The following is an 18572-nucleotide window of genomic DNA, read 5'->3' as shown; positions in this document are numbered from 1 at the left end:
ACTCTAGTAACTTGTGTACATCATCCAGGCTGCCATTCCAGTGCAGTACTGAGGCAGCGCTGCACTGTCGGAGGGTCACGACTGAGGGCGCGCTGCACTGTCGGAGGATCACGACTGAGGGCGCGCTGCACTGTCGGAGGGTCACGACTGAGGGCGCGCTGCACTGTCGGAGGATCACGACTGAGGGCGCGCTGCACTGTCGGAGGGTCACGACTGAGGGCGCGCTGCACTGTCGGAGGGGCACGACTGAGGGCGCGCTGCACTGTCGGAGGGGCACGACTGAGGGCGCGCTGCACTGTCGGAGGGGCACGACTGAGGGCGCGCTGCACTGTCGGAGGGGCACGACTGAGGGCGCGCTGCACTGTCGGAGGGGCACGACTGAGGGCGCGCTGCACTGTCGGAGGGGCACGACTGAGGGCGCGCTGCACTGTCGGAGGGGCACGACTGAGGGCGCGCTGCACTGTCGGAGGGGCACGACTGAGGGCGCGCTGCACTGTCAGAGGTGCCCCATCTTCCCTTGCATCATGACATAAAAAATTCGGACAGGCGATGTGCTGCATTCAGACTCTGTGTGCGACACATCTGAGGAGGAACACAGACTTTGCTCTTTACTAGTCTCTGATTTTTCATGTACTAAATAAGTTTTAATAGGTGAAATATCCGAGACTGGGGTTGTGCGATTACTTGATGTGCTCTCTGCGTGTGTCTCCCTGGACGCCACTGGACAAGCCCTGTAGAAATACCATATTAATGGCAGGAAGTAACCTGAAACTGGCATAGCCAATGAGATTTCCAACTGAGGGGATTGACCATCAAACTTCCAACTTTGCAGTTACCAAAGTTCAGGAAAAGAAACTCTCATTTTTTAACATGAACATCAATTTTATCTTTAAAATCAGTTTCACATATGGGAACCTCATCTGTTCATAAAAACTTTACTAACCACACTACTGACATTCAGTAATTAAAGCATAATGAGGTGAAACAGGAAGTATCCATTTTTAAGGTCATCAATCACACAAGTGTGACGTCCATCCATTTGGTTGCCAGAGCAATCATGAGTAAAATAAGGTAATTGCCCAGGGAAGGCCAAGTCAAAGAATTGTGGGGGTTTGGGGGTGGGGGGAAGGGCAGATTATTGGTGACCTGGTCTGTGGCCTGTTTCTTGAATAAGACGCACAAAACACCATTCCGAGGCCAAGTTGGGGTTTTGGAGCTGAAGACCTTTGTGTTTTTTGTGTTATCTCCTCACTAAGACTTTGAACTCTCGACAGATTGATTGAAATAATCGATTGTTGCCATTTCCCATGTTTCCGTGCCCAGTACTGTCTTTGCCCATCTACTTTTACAAGGAAGTTCTGGGCCATCTTACCTTGGGAGATGGTGGGGTGAAGGGAGGAGGGGGCGCACAGGAGGCCCAACCCAGAGAATCAAAGAGCTATAGCAGATGGAAGCAATGGGGAGAGGTGAGGTAGGCTGCTCTTGTAGGCCGACCAATAAAGAAGGGGGAGCAGGTGCTATAACGATGGTTGGAGGAGCCATCATCAAATAGTGTTTGTGTTGCAGTTTATTGTGCGTGATAGTTTTATGCTTAAAGGTGTGTACCTGCAAAGTGCGATCGACTGAATGAGTCAGCAGATAGTGGAGGGAAGATAGAACTATGGTACGATGGTGGTAGCCCTAAGCTTGGAGAAACCTCGAACTTCATCCTCTCCTACTTATTGATGCTGTCATGGGAATTATATCCAGGGTGGCTTCATCAAAGGCAGTTCAAGGTCAGTTGGGTTTTTGTTTTAACTTTTTTTTTCCTCTTTAGTGTAGGGTTTTATATTCATCAACATCCTGCATGGTGTTCTTCTGGTCTGTCTTTTTTTACTTTAAAATAGCTGCTCTTATTACCATCCCGGCTGACAAAAACGAGCCTTTCAGTAGCTTTCCATTCTCCCTCTGCCATGGTTACAGACTGATGTGACCAAACATCACCTGGTGTTTGAGAGGTTTCTCACAGTCTCTCGAGGCCTCTATATCTGTAGCTTTTCAGACGTCTACCTAACACTTTTTGAATTTTGTCAACATTCCCTCTTGAACAGTCAGTTTAACAGTTCCTTAGCAGGTAATTAATCCAGGCTTCTAGTCAGTCTTTAGTTTCCTTAAAACTGGTATTAAAAATTCAGAAAATCCTTCAGGTGTGAAATTTCCAGGCCCTCCTCCAGTTCAGGTTTGTTTCATTCTATTATGTGCTAACTTGTTCTGAAAACAGAAGTTGTTCTGCGATTCTGCAACATGGCCCTGCAGAATCAGTATTCAAAGGGCTGGCCTTGGATGGGGCAACAAAAACAGATTATGAGGAAATACTTCAAGAGAATTTATTTAACAAAAAGGGAAGTATTAGAGATGTTAGTTAAACTAGAGGAGGACAAAGTGCTAGGACCTGATGGGATACGCCCAAGGATGCTGCAGGAAATGAGTGAAGATATATGGGTTTTGCTACGGCCACTCGGCTCCAGGCCTCATTACAGCCTTAGTCCAAACATGGGCAAAAGAGCTGAATTCCAGAGGTGAGGGTGACTGCCCTTGACATCGAGGCCCAATTTGACCAAATATGGCAGCAAGGCTCATTCATAAAATTGAAGTCAATGGGAGTCATACCTAGCACAAAGGAAGAGGGTTGTTGGAGGCCAATCATCTCAGCCCAGGACATTGCTGCAGGAGTTCCTCAGGGTAATGTCCTAGGCCCAACTATCTTCAGCTGCTTCATCAATGACTTCCCTCCATCATAAGGTCAGAAGTAGGGATTGCAGTGTGCTCAGTACCATTCGCAACTCCTCAGATACTGAAGCAGTCCCTACCCACATGCAGCAAGACCTGGACAACATTCAGGCCTGGTCTAGTAAATGGTAAGTAACATTCGCACCACACAAGTGCTAGATGATGACCATCTAACTATCTCCTATTGACATTCAATGGCATTACCATTGCTGAATCCTCCACCATCAATATCCTAGGATTACCATTGACTGGCAACTTAACTGGACCTGCTCTTGTGGCTACAAGAGCAGGTCAGAGGCTGGTAATTCTGCAACGAGTAACTCACCACCTGTCCACCCTCTACAAGGCACAAGTCATGAGTAGAAGCATAGAAAAATAGGAGCAGGAGTAGGCCATTCGAGCCTGCTCCGCCATTCAATATGATCATGGCTGATCATCCAAACTCAGTAATCTGTTTCCGCTTTCTCCCTGTGTCCCTTGATCCCATTAGCCCTAAGAACTAAATCTAACTCTTTCTTGAATATATTTAATAATTTGGCCTCAACTGCTTTCTGTGGTAGAGAATTCCACAGGTTCACCACTCTCTGGGTGAAGAAATCTGTCCTCATCTCAGTCCTAAATGGCTTACCCCTTATCCTTAGACTGTGACCCCTGGTCCTGGACTCCCCTGCCATCGGGAACATCCTTCCTGCATCTAGTCTGTCCAGTCCTGTTAGAATTTTGTAGGTTTCTATGAGATCCCCTCTCATTCTTCTAAACCCTAGCAAATACAAGCCTAATCGACTCCATCTCTCTTCATACGTCAGTCCTGCCATCCCAGGAATCAGTCTGGTGACCCTTCGCTGCACTCCCTCCATAGCAAGAACATGTGTGATGGAATACTCTCCACTTGCCTGGATGAGTGCAGCTGCAACAACACTCAAGAAGCACGACATGATCCAGTTCGTTTTATCCACATCCCATCCACCACCTTAAACATTCTCTCCCTCCACCACCGTTACCATATACAAGATGGTACAGCAGCAACTCACCAAGGCTCCTTGAACACCACCTTCCAAACCTGCGAGCTCTACCACATAGAAGGACATGGGCAGTAGGCACATGGGAACACCACCACCTACAAGTTCCCCTCTAAGCCACACACCATTCTGACTTGTAACTATATCGCTGTTCCTTCACTGTCGCTGGGTTCAAATCATGGAACTCTCTTCCTAACAGCACAGTGGGTGTACCTACAACAGTGAACTGCAGCAGTTCAAGAAAGTGGTTCACCACCACCTTCTGAAGGGCAATTAGAGATGGACAACAAAAGTTGGCCTTGCCAGTGACACCCACATCCCATGAATGAACAAAAAAAAAGTGAAGGCCCCTAGAAATTATATTTCAGGGTTCTATTGAGTGTGCAAAAAGGCTAAAGATTAGCTAGTGTAAAACCTATTCTCAAAATGGGAGGCAGTCACAGGCCAGTTAGTTTAACATCTGTGGCAGGGAAAATTTTGAAATCTTTAATTGAAGGCAAGATTAAATTATCTAGCAGAAGAGGAAATAATTAGGAACAGCCAACACAGATTCCAAAAGGGAAGATAGTGCTTGACAAATCTGAGTTCTCTGACAGATGGGAGAAATGCAGTGGATGCTCTATACATGGACTTCTAGAAAACCTTTGACAAGTGTGGCACAGTGGTTAGCACCGCAGCCTCACAGCTCCAGCGACCCGGGTTCAGTTCTGGGTACTGCCTGTGTGGAGTTTGCAAGTTCTCCTTGTGACCGCGTGAGTTTCCGCCGGGTGCTCCGGTTTCCTCCCACGGCCAAAGACTTGCAGGTTGATAGGTAAATTGGCCATTGTAAATTGCCCCTAGTGTAGGTAGGAGAATGGTGGGGATGTGGTAGGGAATATGGGATTAATGTAGGATTAGTATAAATGGGTGGTTGTTGGTCGGCACAGACTCGGTGGGCCGAAGGGCCTGTTTCAGTTCTGTAAATAAATAAATAACGCTGTGGAGAAGATCAAACATTATGAAATTAGGGAGAGGGTGGCAAATTAGATTAAAAAGGAGATACGAGTATGAGTTAAGGGCAGTTTTTCAGATTGGTTGGAAGTGGGTCATGGTGCCACACAGGGTTCAATTCTGAGACCACTTCTGTTCACTGTGTGTTATTGATTGGATTTAGGACTAGAGGGAGTGGTATGCAACTGGAGTCAAGTCTAGGCCAGGCCAAGTAGGGGTGGCAAGTTCTTTTCCATGAGAACATTGCTGAACCAGTTGTACTTTTTTGATAAGTGGCAGCTTTCATGGTCATTTTTCTGTCCTGGCCCACAAATTACTAGATTTGGGTCATTAGCCCGGTACCAGAACCTTGAACTACCTGAGAAAAGCTACTAAGGGAAGATTACTGAACAGTTCTTATAATAAGCTAAGTAGGTAAGCCACGAAATTCCAACTCAAAAACAGGCCTAACCAGTTAGTCTGTGTTGGTGTTTAACATCAACATGAGCAGTATTCTAATTCTATGTGCTCACCCTGTTTCCCCTTTCCTACAATTACCTATCTATCTATTCTAAATGTTGACCTGGTCGCTATTTCAACATTAACTTTGCATAAAAATGTTTTTCCTGCTCTAAGATCAGGGTGGGTAAGATTTTAGAAATAATCAGGGTAAAAATTAGCAGGCACTTGGAAAAGTTTGAGTTAATTAAGGATAGCCAGCATGGATTTGTACAAGGCAGATCATGCTTGACTAATCTAATTGAATTTTCTTGATGAGGTAACCGAGAAGATTGATGAAGGGAATGCAACTGATGTTGTCTCTATAGAGTTTAGGAAAGCGTTTGATGAAGTACTACATAAAAGGCTGGTTAACAAAATTGAGGATCATGGAATAGGAGGGTCAGTGTCCAGTTGGATAAAAATTGGCTTAAGGGCAGAAAACAGCGAGTTGTGGTAAATTGTTGTTATTCAGACGGGAGGATGGTAGACAGTGGTATTCCCCAAGGGTCAGTGCTAGGACCACTGCTTATTTTTGCTATATATAAATGAATTGGATCTTGCAGTACAGAGTAGAATTTCAGAATTTGCCAATGATGCCAAACCTGGAGGAGTGGCAAACAGTGAGGATGATACGAACTGCCTGCAACAGGACATAGGCTAACACAGGGGTGCGCAACCTTTTCACGTAAGGGGGCTCATTACAGTTTTTGTCTTATATGTGGCCAGTCAGTAAATTTCGGAAAGATAAAGTCTTTGTAAATTTTTCTTACTCTTAATCAAAACAACAAAAAGCATGCACTTTTGTGAACAAGCTTTAAATGAGAAGACTAATTTATTAACTTACTTTCTCAAACTATGTTGAACATTGATTTATGGGATACCTGGCATTGTTTTTGCTCGCACACTTGACATAGCAATTTCAAACAGGGGTATCATATTGGCATGGATAGAAGATTGGCTAGCTAACAGGAAACAGAGGGTAGGCATAAATGGGGTCATTTTCTGGTTTGCAAGATGTAACGAGTGATATGCCACAGGGATCTGTGCTGGGGCCTCAACTTTCTACAATTTACATAAATGACTCAGATGAAGGTATAGTTGTTAAATTTTCTGATGACACAAAGATAGGTAGGAAAGTAAGTTGTGAAGAGGACATAAGGAGGCTGCAAAGGGATATAGATAGGTTAAGTGAGTGGGCAAAGATCTGGCAAATGGAGTATAATGTGGGAAAGTGAAATTGTCCACTTTGGCAGGAAGAATAAAAAAGAAGCATATTATCTAAATGGTGAGAGATTGCGGAGCTCTGAGATGCAGAGGGATCTGGGTGTCCTAGTGCATGAATTGCAAAAGGTTAGTATGCAGGTGCGGCAAGTAATTAGGAAAGCTAATCGAATATTATCACTCTTACCCAAGCGTTCCCCCACATATACTTGGTCCACCTAGTTCGCCAGCACCAGATCCAGCAATGGGAATCAAGGGGAATTGAATACAAAAGTAGGGAAGTAATGCTTCAGCTATACAGGGCATTGGTGAGACCACATCTGGAATACTGTGTACAGTACTAGTCTCCTTATTTAAGGAAGGATGTAAATGCGTTGGAGGCAATACAGGGAAGGTTTACTAGACTAGTACCTGGAATGGGCGGGCTGTCTTATAAGGAAAGATTGGACAGGCTAGGCTTGTATCCGCTGGTGTTTAGAAGAGTAAGAGGCGACCTGATTGAAACATACAAGATCCTGAGGGGTCGTGACAGGGTGGATGTGGAAAGGATGTTCCCCCTTGTGGGAGAATCTAGAATGAGGGGTCACTGTTATAAAATAAGGGGTCACTCATTTATGACAGAGATGAGGAGAAATATTTTTCCCTCAGAGGGTCGTGAGTCTTTGGAATTCTCTTCCTCAAAAGGCAGTGGAAGCAGAGTCTTTGAATATTTTTAAGGCAGAGGTGGATAGATTCTTGGTAAGCAAGGGGGTGGAAGGTTATCGGGGGTCGGTGGAAATGTGGAGTAATCAGTTCAGACATGAACTTATTGAATGGCGGAGCAGGCTCGAAGGGCTGAGTGGCCTATTCCTGCTCCTAATTCATATGTATGTTCGTATGACCATCTGTCAGGAGTTGTGTCTCTCTGTCTCTGTGTCCATCGTTCTCTCTCTCGTTCTCTCCCCTTCTTCGTGTCCATCCCCTCTCTGCTCTGTCTCCACGCGTAAGTGAGTATTGAAATAGCAGGATAGAGCAAATGAATGCATCGCTGGAAAGATGGTGCAGGAGAGAGAGCTTTAGATTCCTGGGATGTTGGGACCAGTTCTGGAAAAGATGGGACCTGTACAGGCCGAACAGATTGCACCTGAACAGAGCTGGGACACCTTTCCTTTTGGAGCGATTTGCTAGTACTATTGGGGAGGGTTTAAATAACTTGGCAGAGGTGTGGGAACCAGGAGATAATACAAGAGAGGTGCACCAAGGTGCACAGAGAATTGGGAGAGACCAATCGCACTAGAGTGCAAAATAGTAAAGTATTCGGTGGGGTCAGAGTGGATGTTGGACAGTACTAGAGAAAGTAGTAGTTCTGTTTTAGATGGAACTGGACTGAGAAGGACTACGAGGAATGAAAAGACAGGATTGCAATACATGTGTGTAAGCGCACAAAGTGTGCTGAGTAAGGTGGGTGAGCTACAAGTACAAATAGCAGTATAAGAATATCATATAAAGGCAATAATGGAAACGTGGCTTAAAAATGACCAGGACTGGGCACTTGATATACAAGGATATAAAGTGTACAGAAAAGATAGAGAAAGAAAAAAGGAAGGTGGGGTGGCAGTACTGATCAGGGAAGATAGTGTTGGAAAGGATGGATGTCCTTGAAGGGCAAGGACAGAATCCATTTGGTTAGAGTTGAGGAGCAAACAGGGTATGATCACACTCCTAGTTGTATTCTATAGACCTCCAAATAGTGAGAGAGCTAGATGAGCAAATCTGCATAGAAATCATAGATGTGCAAGAAATATAGTGTGGTGATATTGGGGGCCTTTAACTATCCAAATATCGATTTGGGATAATGTTAGAATAAAAGGTAAGGAGGAATTTCTGAAATGTGTTCAGGAGAACTTCCTTGACCAGTATGTTCTCAGTCCAACTAGGAGGGAGGCATTGCTGGATCTGGGGAACGTGGTGGACCAAGTGTATGTGGGGCAACGCTTGGGTAAGAGTGATCATCATGATCATAAGGTTTAAATTAGTAATGGAGAAGAGCAAGGAGCAAAATAAGGTCTCTCTCTGCTTCCCCCCACACTATGTCCCTCTCTTTCTTGCTCTGTGCCACTCTACCCTGCGCCTCTGGCTGTGTGCTGGCCCACTTCCTGCTCTCCCCTCAGCCTCTCTCTCCTTGTCCCTCACAGCAGGCATTCCCATTCACTGGTTCATTCCCTGAACCACCTGGAACCAATAGGGGTAGCCAATTCCTGCGCGGCGAACTGCCAATCAGCGCTCCATCCCACCTGGCCAGCCCGCTGTCAGTCAGTGACCAATCACACACAGGAGTCCGCCTTCCGTCAGATGCAGTTGCCACCTACCCCCTTCACCTGTGTACACTTTAATAGGAGAGCCGTCAATGAAAGCCAAGCTACGCCCCTCCTCCAATAGATATTGGCCAGTCTCAGAGATCCTGATATCAGTCTAAGCCAAGCCACGGGCAGCCTGCTGTCAGTCACACAGGATTAGCGGGCCGGATTGAAACCTTTGACGGGCCGTGTGTTGGTCAACTCTGGACCAGCAGAATGGGCAGACAAGTGGCAGATGGAATTTAATACAGAGAAGTGTGAGGTGATGCAATATAGATTCAATGTTCTAAAGAGTGCATGTGCGTAGATCTTTGAAGGTGGCAGGATATATTGAGAGAGTGGTTAGTGAAGTGTATGGGATCTTGGGCTTCGTAAATAGAGGCATTGCGTACAAAAGGAGGGACGTTATGCTGAACCTTTATAAAGCTCTGGTTAGGCCTCAATTAGAGTATTCCGTTCAGTTCTGTTCACCACATTTCAGGAAGGATGTGAGGGTCCTTGAGAAAGTGCAGATGAGATTTACCAGAATGGTTCCAGGGATGAGGGATTTTAGTTACAAGGTTAGGTTGGAAAAGCTGGGTTTGTTTTCCTTAGAACAAAAGAGATTTAGGGAAGATTTGATAGGTGTGTATAGGCTTAGAAAAGTTAGACAAGGGAAAATGTTTCCAATTAAATGATGGTACAAGGACTAGGGGACACAGATTGAGGGTTTTGGGCAAGAGATGCAGTGGGGGAAATGTGAGGAACAAGTATTTTACACAGCGAGTGTTAATGGTCTGGAACTTGCTGCCCACGAGGGTGGTGGAAGCAGAGACAATCAAAGACTTCAAAAGAAATTGGATGGGCACTTGAAGGAAATAAACTTGCAGGGCTACAGGGATCGAGCAGGGAGTGGCATTGTCTGGATTGCTCCGCAGAGAGCTGGCATGGACTGGATGGGCCAAATGGCCTCCTCCTATGCCGTGAATGACTGTTTGACTCATTCATTTAATTTTATATTTCTGTCCCCTCATTTCATCTCCCTCGACCACTGGCAACAGTCTTTTTCAATCCAATTCCTTCGTAGTTCTAATCACCTGTATAAAATCATCGCATAATATCATACCTAATGAAAATATTCCAGTTTTCCAAATCTTTCTTCGTATTTGTACTTCCTCAGCTCAGCAATCTAGTGAATCTGCGCTCTACCCACTCCATTGCCTAAATATCCTTCCTACACTGGATGATTTTCATCTGTCCACTGCTCCATTCGTGTAAAAAAACAGTCAGATGGAAATAGTGAAAAAAATCCCACCCTCTGGCTGCTGAGGCAGTCTGATGGATTATTGAGCAGGACTTGAAACTTGTAGCCAGCACGTCTACCCAAAACAGGTGGGAAACATGTTTCTCTGAAAGAAAAGAAAGGCTCGCATATGTATAGCACCTTTCACAACCTCATAATGTCCCAAAGTGTTTTACAGCCTTTTTTTTATTTCCAAAATATACTTTATTCATAAAAATCTGTAAAAAAAAAATACATTACAAAACAGTTCCAAACAGCACCAAGTTAAACAGTACAAAGAGTGCAAAGGAGATCAGTTTCCTTCAATACATGAGTGAGTTGCCTCACAACCCTTCCATTTCATTTTACATGCCCTGTACATTTTACAGCAAAACAAATATTTTCTGGATACAGTTTGAGGGGTTTTCCATGGATCCAGCCCCTCAGTTCACCTTGGTGGGGGGGACCTTACACAGTGGTCTTTCCCCCATTCAGCCTTTGCTGCGGCTGCCCCAAGCTTTAATGCGTCCCTCAGCACGTGGTCCTGGACCTTGGAATGTGCCAGTCTGCAACGTTCGGTCATGGACAACTCTATGCGCTGGAAGACCAGCAAGTTTCGGGCAGACCAAAGAGCGTCTTTCACCGAATTGATAGTCCTCCAGCAGCAGTTGATGTTTATCTCGGTGTGCGTCCCTGGGCACAGACCGTAGAGCACAGACTCCTGTGTTACAGAGCTGCTTGGGATGAATCTCGACAAAAACCACTGCATCTCTTTCCACACTTGTTTTGCAAAGACACATTCCAGAAAGAGGTGGACAACCATCTCTTCCCCACCACAGCCACCTTGAGGGCATTGTGCAAAGGGTGTGAGACTCCGAGCGTGCAGGAAGGATCTGACGCGGAGGGCTCTTCTCACCACCAGCCAAGCTACATCTTGGTGCTTGTTTGAGAGCGCTGATGATGAGGCATTCTGCCAAATGACTTTGGCAGTCTGCTCGGGGAACCATCTGACAGGATCCACCATCTCCTTTTCCCATAGGGCCTTGAGGACATTCCCTGCAGACCACTGCCAGATGGATTGGTGGTCAAAGGTGTTTTTCCGCAGAAACTTTTCCATGAAGGATAGGTGGTATGGCACGGTCCAACTGGATAGAGCTTTCCACGGCAATGTGATCAGGCCCATCCTTCGCAACACCGGGGACAGACAGAACCTCAGCACATAGTGACACTTGGTGTTTGCATACTGGGGATCTATGCACAGCTTGATGCAGCCGCACACCAATGTGGTCATCAGGATGAGGGCGACGTTGGGTACATTTTTTTCCCGCCCTTTGAACATCGTGTCCCTCCGGACCCAGTCCATTTTGGATCCCCATATGAAGTGGAAAATGGCTTGGGTGACCGCCACGGTGCAGGAGTGGTGTATGGGCCAGACCTGCGCCACATACAGCAACAACGTGAGCGCCTCGCATCTGATGACCAAGTTTTTACCCACAATGGAGAGAGATCGCGGCTCCCACATGCTCAGCTTATGGTGTATCCTGGCTACTCGCTCCTTCCAGGTTTTGGTGCATGCCCCAGCCCTTCCAAACCATATCCCCAACACCTTCAGGTAGTCTGACCTGATGGTGAAGGGGACAAAGGATCGGTCAGCCCAGTTCCCAAAGAACATGGCCTCGCTCTTGCCATGGTTAACTTTGGCTCCCGAGGCCAGTTCGAACTGGTCGCAGATGCTCATCAGTCTGCGAACGGACAGCGGAACCGAGCAGAAGACGGCGACGTCGTCCACGTACAGGGAGGTTTTAACCTGAGTGCCTCCACTGCCTGGGATTGTCACCCCTCTTATGCTCGCATCCTTCCTAATAGACTCAGCAAAGGGTTCAATACAGCAAACAAACAAGACAGGGGAAAGAGGACAGCCCTGTCTCACTCCAGATTTGATCGGGAAACTTTCTGATTCCCACCCATTGATTGAGACTGTGCTACTGATGTTTGTGTAGAGCAGTTTGATCCAATTGCAGATTTCCTCCCCAAACCCCATCAAAGTGTTTTACAGCCAATGAAGTACTTGTGATGCGTAGTCATTGTTGTTATGTAGGCTATGCAGCAACCAATTTACACACAGCAAGCTCCCACAAGCAGCAATGTCATAATGACCAGTTAATCTGTTTTAGTGATGATGTTTGAGGGATAAATATTTGGGGTCCTATCCCAGTTTTAAGACCCTTGCGTCACTTGTAGGTACCAGTGAAGGAAGGAGAACTTGGCAAGTCTTCTCATTAGGCTGCTCTATGCCCAGTTACCATGCAGCGTTCCTTTATCATTGTCAATTGTAAAATCTCAACTGCTTCACCATTGTTCTCTGAGAAAGGAACCTGCCCCCTCTACCTGGTCTAAACTACATATAACTCCAGACCCATACAACACAGCTGACTCTTAATAGCCTCTGAAGTTGTCTAGCAAGACATCCAGTTGTAAAACAAATGTTAGAAAACAGAACAGTATGAGAAATATTGGCATGATCACAGAGACTGCAACAGTCTACCCTGAGGCACAGTGTGACTTTCGTGCAGAGAGATCGACCGTTGACATGCTGTTCTCCCTTCGTCAGATACAGGAGAAATGCCGTGAACAACAGATGCCCCTCTACATTGCTTTCATTGATCTCACCAAAGCCTTTGACCTCGTCAGTAGACGTGGTCTCTTCAGACTACTAGAAAAGATTGGATGCCCACCAAAGCTGTCCATGACAATATGAAAGGCACAATTCAACATGGTGGCTCCTCATCAGAGCCCTTTCCTATCCTGAGTGGTGTGAAACAGGGCTGTGTTCTTGCACCCACACTTTTTGGGATTTTCTTCTCCCTGCTGCTTTCACATGCGTTCAAGTCCTCTGAAGAAGGAATTTTCCTCCACACAAGATCAGGGGGCAGGTTGTTCAACCTTGCCCGTCTAAGAGCAAAGTCCAAAGTACGGAAAGTCCTCATCAGGGAACTCCTCTTTGCTGACGATGCTGCTTTAACATCTCACACTGAAGAGTGCCTGCAGAGTCTCATCGACAGGTTTGCGGCTGCCTGCAATGAATTTGGCCTAACCATCAGCCTCAGGAAAACGAACATCATGGGGCAGGACGTCAGAAATGCTCCATCCATCAATATTGGCGACCACGCTCTGGAAGTGGTTCAAGAGTTCACCTACCTAGGCTCAACTATCACCAGTAACCTGTCTCTAGATGCAGAAATCAACAAGCGCATGGGTAAGGCTTCCACTGCTATGTCCAGACTGGCCAAGAGAGTGTGGGAAAATGGCGCACTGACACGGAACACAAAAGTCCGAGTGTATCAGGCCTGTGTCCTCAGTACCTTGCTCTATGGCAGCGAGGCCTGGACAACGTATGCCAGCCAAGAGCGACGTCTCAATTCATTTCATCTTCGCTGCCTCCGGAGAATACTTGGCATCAGGTGGCAGGACCGTATCTCCAACACAGAAGTCCTCGAAGCGGCCAACATCCCCAGCTTGTACACATTACTGAGTCAGCGGCGCTTGAGATGGCTTGGCCATGTGAGCCGCATGGAAGATGGCAGGATCCCCAAAGACACATTGTACAGCGAGCTCGCCACTGGTATCAGACCCACCGGCCGTCCATGTCTCCACTATAAAGACGTCTGCAAACGCGACGTGAAATCCTGTGACATTGATCACAAGTCGTGGGAGTCAGTTTCCAGCGTTCGCCAGAGCTGGCGGGCAGCCATAAAGACAGGGCTAAAATGTGGCGAGTCGAAGAGACTTAGTAGTTGGCAGGAAAAAAGACAGCGGCGCAAGGGGAGAGCCAACTGTGTAACAGCCCCGACAAACAAATTTCTCTGCAGCACCTGTGGAAGAGCCTTTCACTCTAGAATTGGCCTTTATAGCCACTCCAGGCGCTGCTTCACAAACCACTGACCACCTCCAGGCGCGTATCCATTGTCTCTCGAGATAAGGAGGCCCAAAAGAAAAAAGAAAAGATGAGAAATATTGGCATGATCACAGAGACTGCAACAGTTCGCTGAGAAGGCCCACCATCACCCACTCAGAGCAAATAAGAATGGGTAATAAGTGTCGGCCTTGCCAATATCATCTAAATCCTGGAAGGAAAATAAATCCTGTCAACTTCTTGTGTTTTAGTAACTAGATCCTCTGGGCACTGATTGCAGCATTCAATGCGTCAAACTTGTTGCACTGGTTTTCAGAACAGAGCTCTGTTTTGCCATCTTTTGACCAGATGTGTGTTTGAGTGCAGCACAAGTGAATCAGAGTGTGTGTTCAAACTTGAATGTGGCAAACTCTCCCTCAGGCCGCTGGCTGTGGAATCAGAGCTCATCCAGAACCAAATCCTGAATATCCACATTGAACAGCTTTACTAGCTGCAGTCTGCAGAGCATCACACGACATTCTGTAGCTGAATTGAAATTTTTCTCAGCCTAAAATGTCACAGCTCAGTAATGAACCCCTGTTGAACCAGATGTTGGAAATTAAAATGGATGAACATAGAATTGCAGGAGGCCATTCAGCCCATCGTGCCTATGCTTCTTTGAAACAGCTATCCAATTATTCCTCATCTCCTGCTCTTTCTCCATAGCCATACAATTTTTTCCCTTCAAGTATTTATCCAATTCCCTCTTGAAAATTACGATTGTATCTGCTTCTGTAATGCATTCCAGACCACAACCACTTGCTGAGTAAAAGTTTCACTTCATCTCCCCTCTGCTTCTTTTAGCAATGTTCTCTGTTCTCTGATTACTAACCCTCCTGTCACTGGAATCAGTTTCTCCTTATTTATTAAATCAAAACCCTTCATAGTCCCAATTCTTGTTTAAGCACCAAATTCTCATCTTTTAGCACTGGTTGTGTCTGAGAGTCGAGGAAGAGGTGAAACATTTTCAAAAAATAACATTTTGAAAAAAATGCCTGGACAGTGAAATTATGAAAGGAAACACACTAAAGGAACATTTTTTTCCAAATCTAAAATTAAAATATGACTAAACTTTGGAAAGAAAAACTATGACTGAAACTGGAACTAAAGTAGTTTCCAAAATACCTTCAAAGTGACCTCTCAGCCATCGTACTAAAAATCCAGTGCCCCTCTTGACAGATAGTTATCTGAAGTTCCGTCTTGTGGTTTGTTTTCCAATTATAATGAGTCCTTTTTAAAGCAAAAACGAGAGTATTTTGGTTTACTGCAAAGGTTTGAAAGGGGAAGTTGTAATCAGGAACTGAAAGGCATGTATGACGCAATACAAAGTAACTGTCTACTTAATAATTACAGTAATGGGAGAGTTTCCCATTTCGGACCCAGGGTGATGGGTTCACACATCGAACATTTGGCCACCATTTGTGCATCAGGCAGGTTGATCAACTGCAGCCAAGGCTCTCATATGGGACCCCTGAACTCTTCCCTGTGTGATTTGTAGAGCTGGTGGAGCAGGGGCTGCTCATTTTGAGAACAGTAAATAAACATACAGGGGGCCAAACATTGCTCTCTGGTTCATGCTTCCCCCAGTGAAGGGAAGAGGTCTAGTAGCTGCCTCCTCTCCCTGCAGTCAGCCCAGACGCTCACCTGCTGAAGGCCCCAGTCACAATCGAGGCCTGTTGTGAAAGCTGAGCTTGCTGATCTGCAGCCCCTTGGCCCATCACACCCCTCTCTTTCTGCAGCAATAGTTCTGCCTGGAACCTCAGGGAATAATTCGAACCTAACTCACTGGACAGGAACCCCACGGATTGGGTACAACGCTGGTTTTACATCCAACCTGGTTCAAACACTCCATTGATGTCAGGATTGGGAAAGCTGTAAAACCAGCACGATGGGTTTTCCACCTGAAAACAGCAAAGAATAGAAATGCAGTCATTGTAGGAGATTCCATAATTAGAGGGACAGGCAGGCATTTCAATAACTGTCATCATGAGTCCTGGTGCATCTCCTCTGCACCCTCTCCAGGGCAATCACATCCTTCCTATAGTGTGGTGACCAGAACTGTGCACAGTACTCCAGCTGTGGCCTAACTAGCGTTTTGTACAGCTCCATCATACCCTCACTGCTCTTATATTCTATGCCTCGGCTAATAAAGGAAAGTATCCCATATGCCTTCCTAACCACTTTATCTACCTGTGCTGCTGCCTTCAGTGATCTATGGACTAGTACACCAAGGTCCCTCTGACCCTCTGTACTTCCTAGGATCCTACCATCCACTATATATTCCCTTGTCTTGTTAGTCCTCCCAAAATGCATCACCTCACACTTCTCAGGATTAAATTCCATTTGCCACTGCTCTGCCCATCTCACCAGCCCATCTATATCGTCCTGTAATCTAAGGCTTTCCCCCTCACTATTTATGATACTACCAATTTTTGTGTCATCTGCGAACTTACTGATCATGCCTCCTATATTCTCGTCTAAATCATTAATGTACACTACAAACAGCAAGGGTTCCAGCACCGATCCCTGCGGTACACCATTGGTCACAGGTTTCCAATCGCAAAAACAACCCTCAACCATCACCCTCTGCCACTAAGCCAATTTTGGATCCAATTTGCCAAATTGCTCTCATTCCCATGGGCTCTTACCTTCTTGACCAATCTGCCATGCGGGACCTTATCAAAAGCCTTACTGAAGTCCATGTAGACTACGTCAACTGCTTTACCCTCATCTACACACCTATTCACCTCCTCGAAAAATTCAATCAAATTGGTTAGACATGATCTCCCCCTGACAAAGCCATGCTGACTATCCTTGATTAATCCCTGCCTCTCCAAGTGGAGATTAATCCTGTCCCTCAGAAGTTTTTCCAATAGTTTCCCTACCACTAATGTTAGACTCACTGGCCTGTAATTACCTGATTTATCCCTGCTACCCTTCTTGAATAATGGTACCACATTCTCTGTCCTCCAGTCCTCTGGCACTTCTCCTGTGGCCGGAGAGAATTTGAAATTTTGTGTCAGAGCCCTTGCAATCTCCTCCCTTGCCTCACATAGCAGCCTGGTATACATCTCATCTGGGCCTGGGGATTTATCCACTTTTAAGCCCTCCTCCACTTGGCTGAACTTGTTCTCACATTAAACAACTTCTCCTTCAACTGCACTCACTTCCTTCAAAAGGTGATGCTGTGGGTACCCGCATGGGTCCTAGTTATGCCTGTCTTTTTGTGGGATATGTCAAACATTCCTTGTTCCAGTCCTACTCAGGCCCCCTCCCCCGACTCTTTCATTGATGACTGTAGTGGTGCAATTTCCTGCTCCTGCCCCAAACTGGAAAACTTTAACAACTTTGCTTCTAATTTCCACCCTTCTCTCATCTTTACGTGGTCCACCTCTGACACTTCATTTCCCTTCCTCGACTTCTCTGTCTCCATCTCTGGGGATAGGCTGCCTACTAAAATTCATTATAAGCCCACTGACCCCCACAGTTACCTCGACTACGCTTCTTCACACCCTGCCTCCTTTAAGGACTCCATTCCATTCTCCCCGTTTCTCCGTCACATCTGCTCTAATGATGCAACCTTCCACGACAGCGCTTCTGATATGTCTTCCTTTTTTCTCAACCGAGGATTCCCCCCCACTCTGGTTAACAGAGCCCTCAACTGTGTCCAGCCCATTTCCCGCACCTCTACCCTCACCCCTTCCCCCTCCCTCCTAGAACCGTGACAGGGTTCCCCTTGTCCTCACTTTCCACCCCAGCAGCCTCCACATCCAAAGGATTATCTTCTGCCATTTCCGCCACGTCCAGCGTGATGCCACTACCAAACGCATCTTCCCCTACCCTGGGAGCATTCCGAAGGGATCGTTCTCTCTGTGACACTCTGGTCCTCTCCTCCATCTCCCCCAACACCTCGTCCCCTTCCCACAGCACCTTCCCATGCACTCGCAGGAGGGACAGGATTAATCTCCACTTGGAGAGGCAGGGATTAATCATGCCCATTTACCTCCTCTCTCCTCACTATCCAAGGCCCCTTTCTCAAATACTCCTTTCAGGTGAAACAACGATTTACTTGTACTTCTTTCAATTTATTATACTGTATTCACTGCTCACAATGTGGTCTCCTCGACATTGGGGAGATCAAACGCAGATTGGGTTACTGGTTTGCGGAGCACCTCTGCTCAGACTGAAAACATGACCCCGAGCTTCCTGTCGCTTGCCATTTCAACACACCCCCCTGCTCTCATGCCCACAATCTGTCCTGGGATTGCTGCAGTGTTCCAGTGAACGTCAACACAAGCTCGAGGAACAGTATCTCATTTACCCATTAGGCCTACCAGACTGAACAGTGAGTTCAATAATTTCAGAGCATGACGGCCCCCACTTTTTATTTTTTTTTTCTTTGTTTTATTTTATTTTGTTTCATCATTCATTTTTTTAACCATGTGTCTACCTACTGCTTTTTTTTTCATGTTTGTGCTTTGGGCCAGGGCTGTTCTATTTTACTGTCAATTAACACCCTCACTGCACTAATGCTTTGTCTTTCA

The 18572-nt window shown here is 46.1% G+C and overlaps 1 protein-coding gene and 1 long non-coding RNA gene across 5 annotated transcripts in view; one reads left to right on the top strand and one right to left on the bottom strand.

Annotated features, from left to right (window-relative positions):
- lrrk1 (leucine-rich repeat kinase 1) overlaps positions 1-18572 on the top strand; it is a 269006-nt gene that overhangs the window by 16752 nt on the left and 233682 nt on the right. The window lies entirely within an intron of this gene.
- Positions 1-18572, bottom strand: part of LOC137352375 (uncharacterized) — a 94370-nt gene that overhangs the window by 75255 nt on the left and 543 nt on the right. Inside the window, exon 2 of the long non-coding RNA XR_010969692.1 lies at positions 15154-15258. This is a non-coding gene — a long non-coding RNA (uncharacterized lncRNA). The remainder of the gene's footprint in view (positions 1-15153; positions 15259-18572) is intronic.

Source organism: Heterodontus francisci, chromosome 38, assembly GCF_036365525.1.
Source record: "Heterodontus francisci isolate sHetFra1 chromosome 38, sHetFra1.hap1, whole genome shotgun sequence".
Lineage (NCBI taxonomy): Eukaryota > Metazoa > Chordata > Chondrichthyes > Heterodontiformes > Heterodontidae > Heterodontus > Heterodontus francisci.
This window is presented reverse-complemented; position numbering and strand designations above follow the sequence as displayed.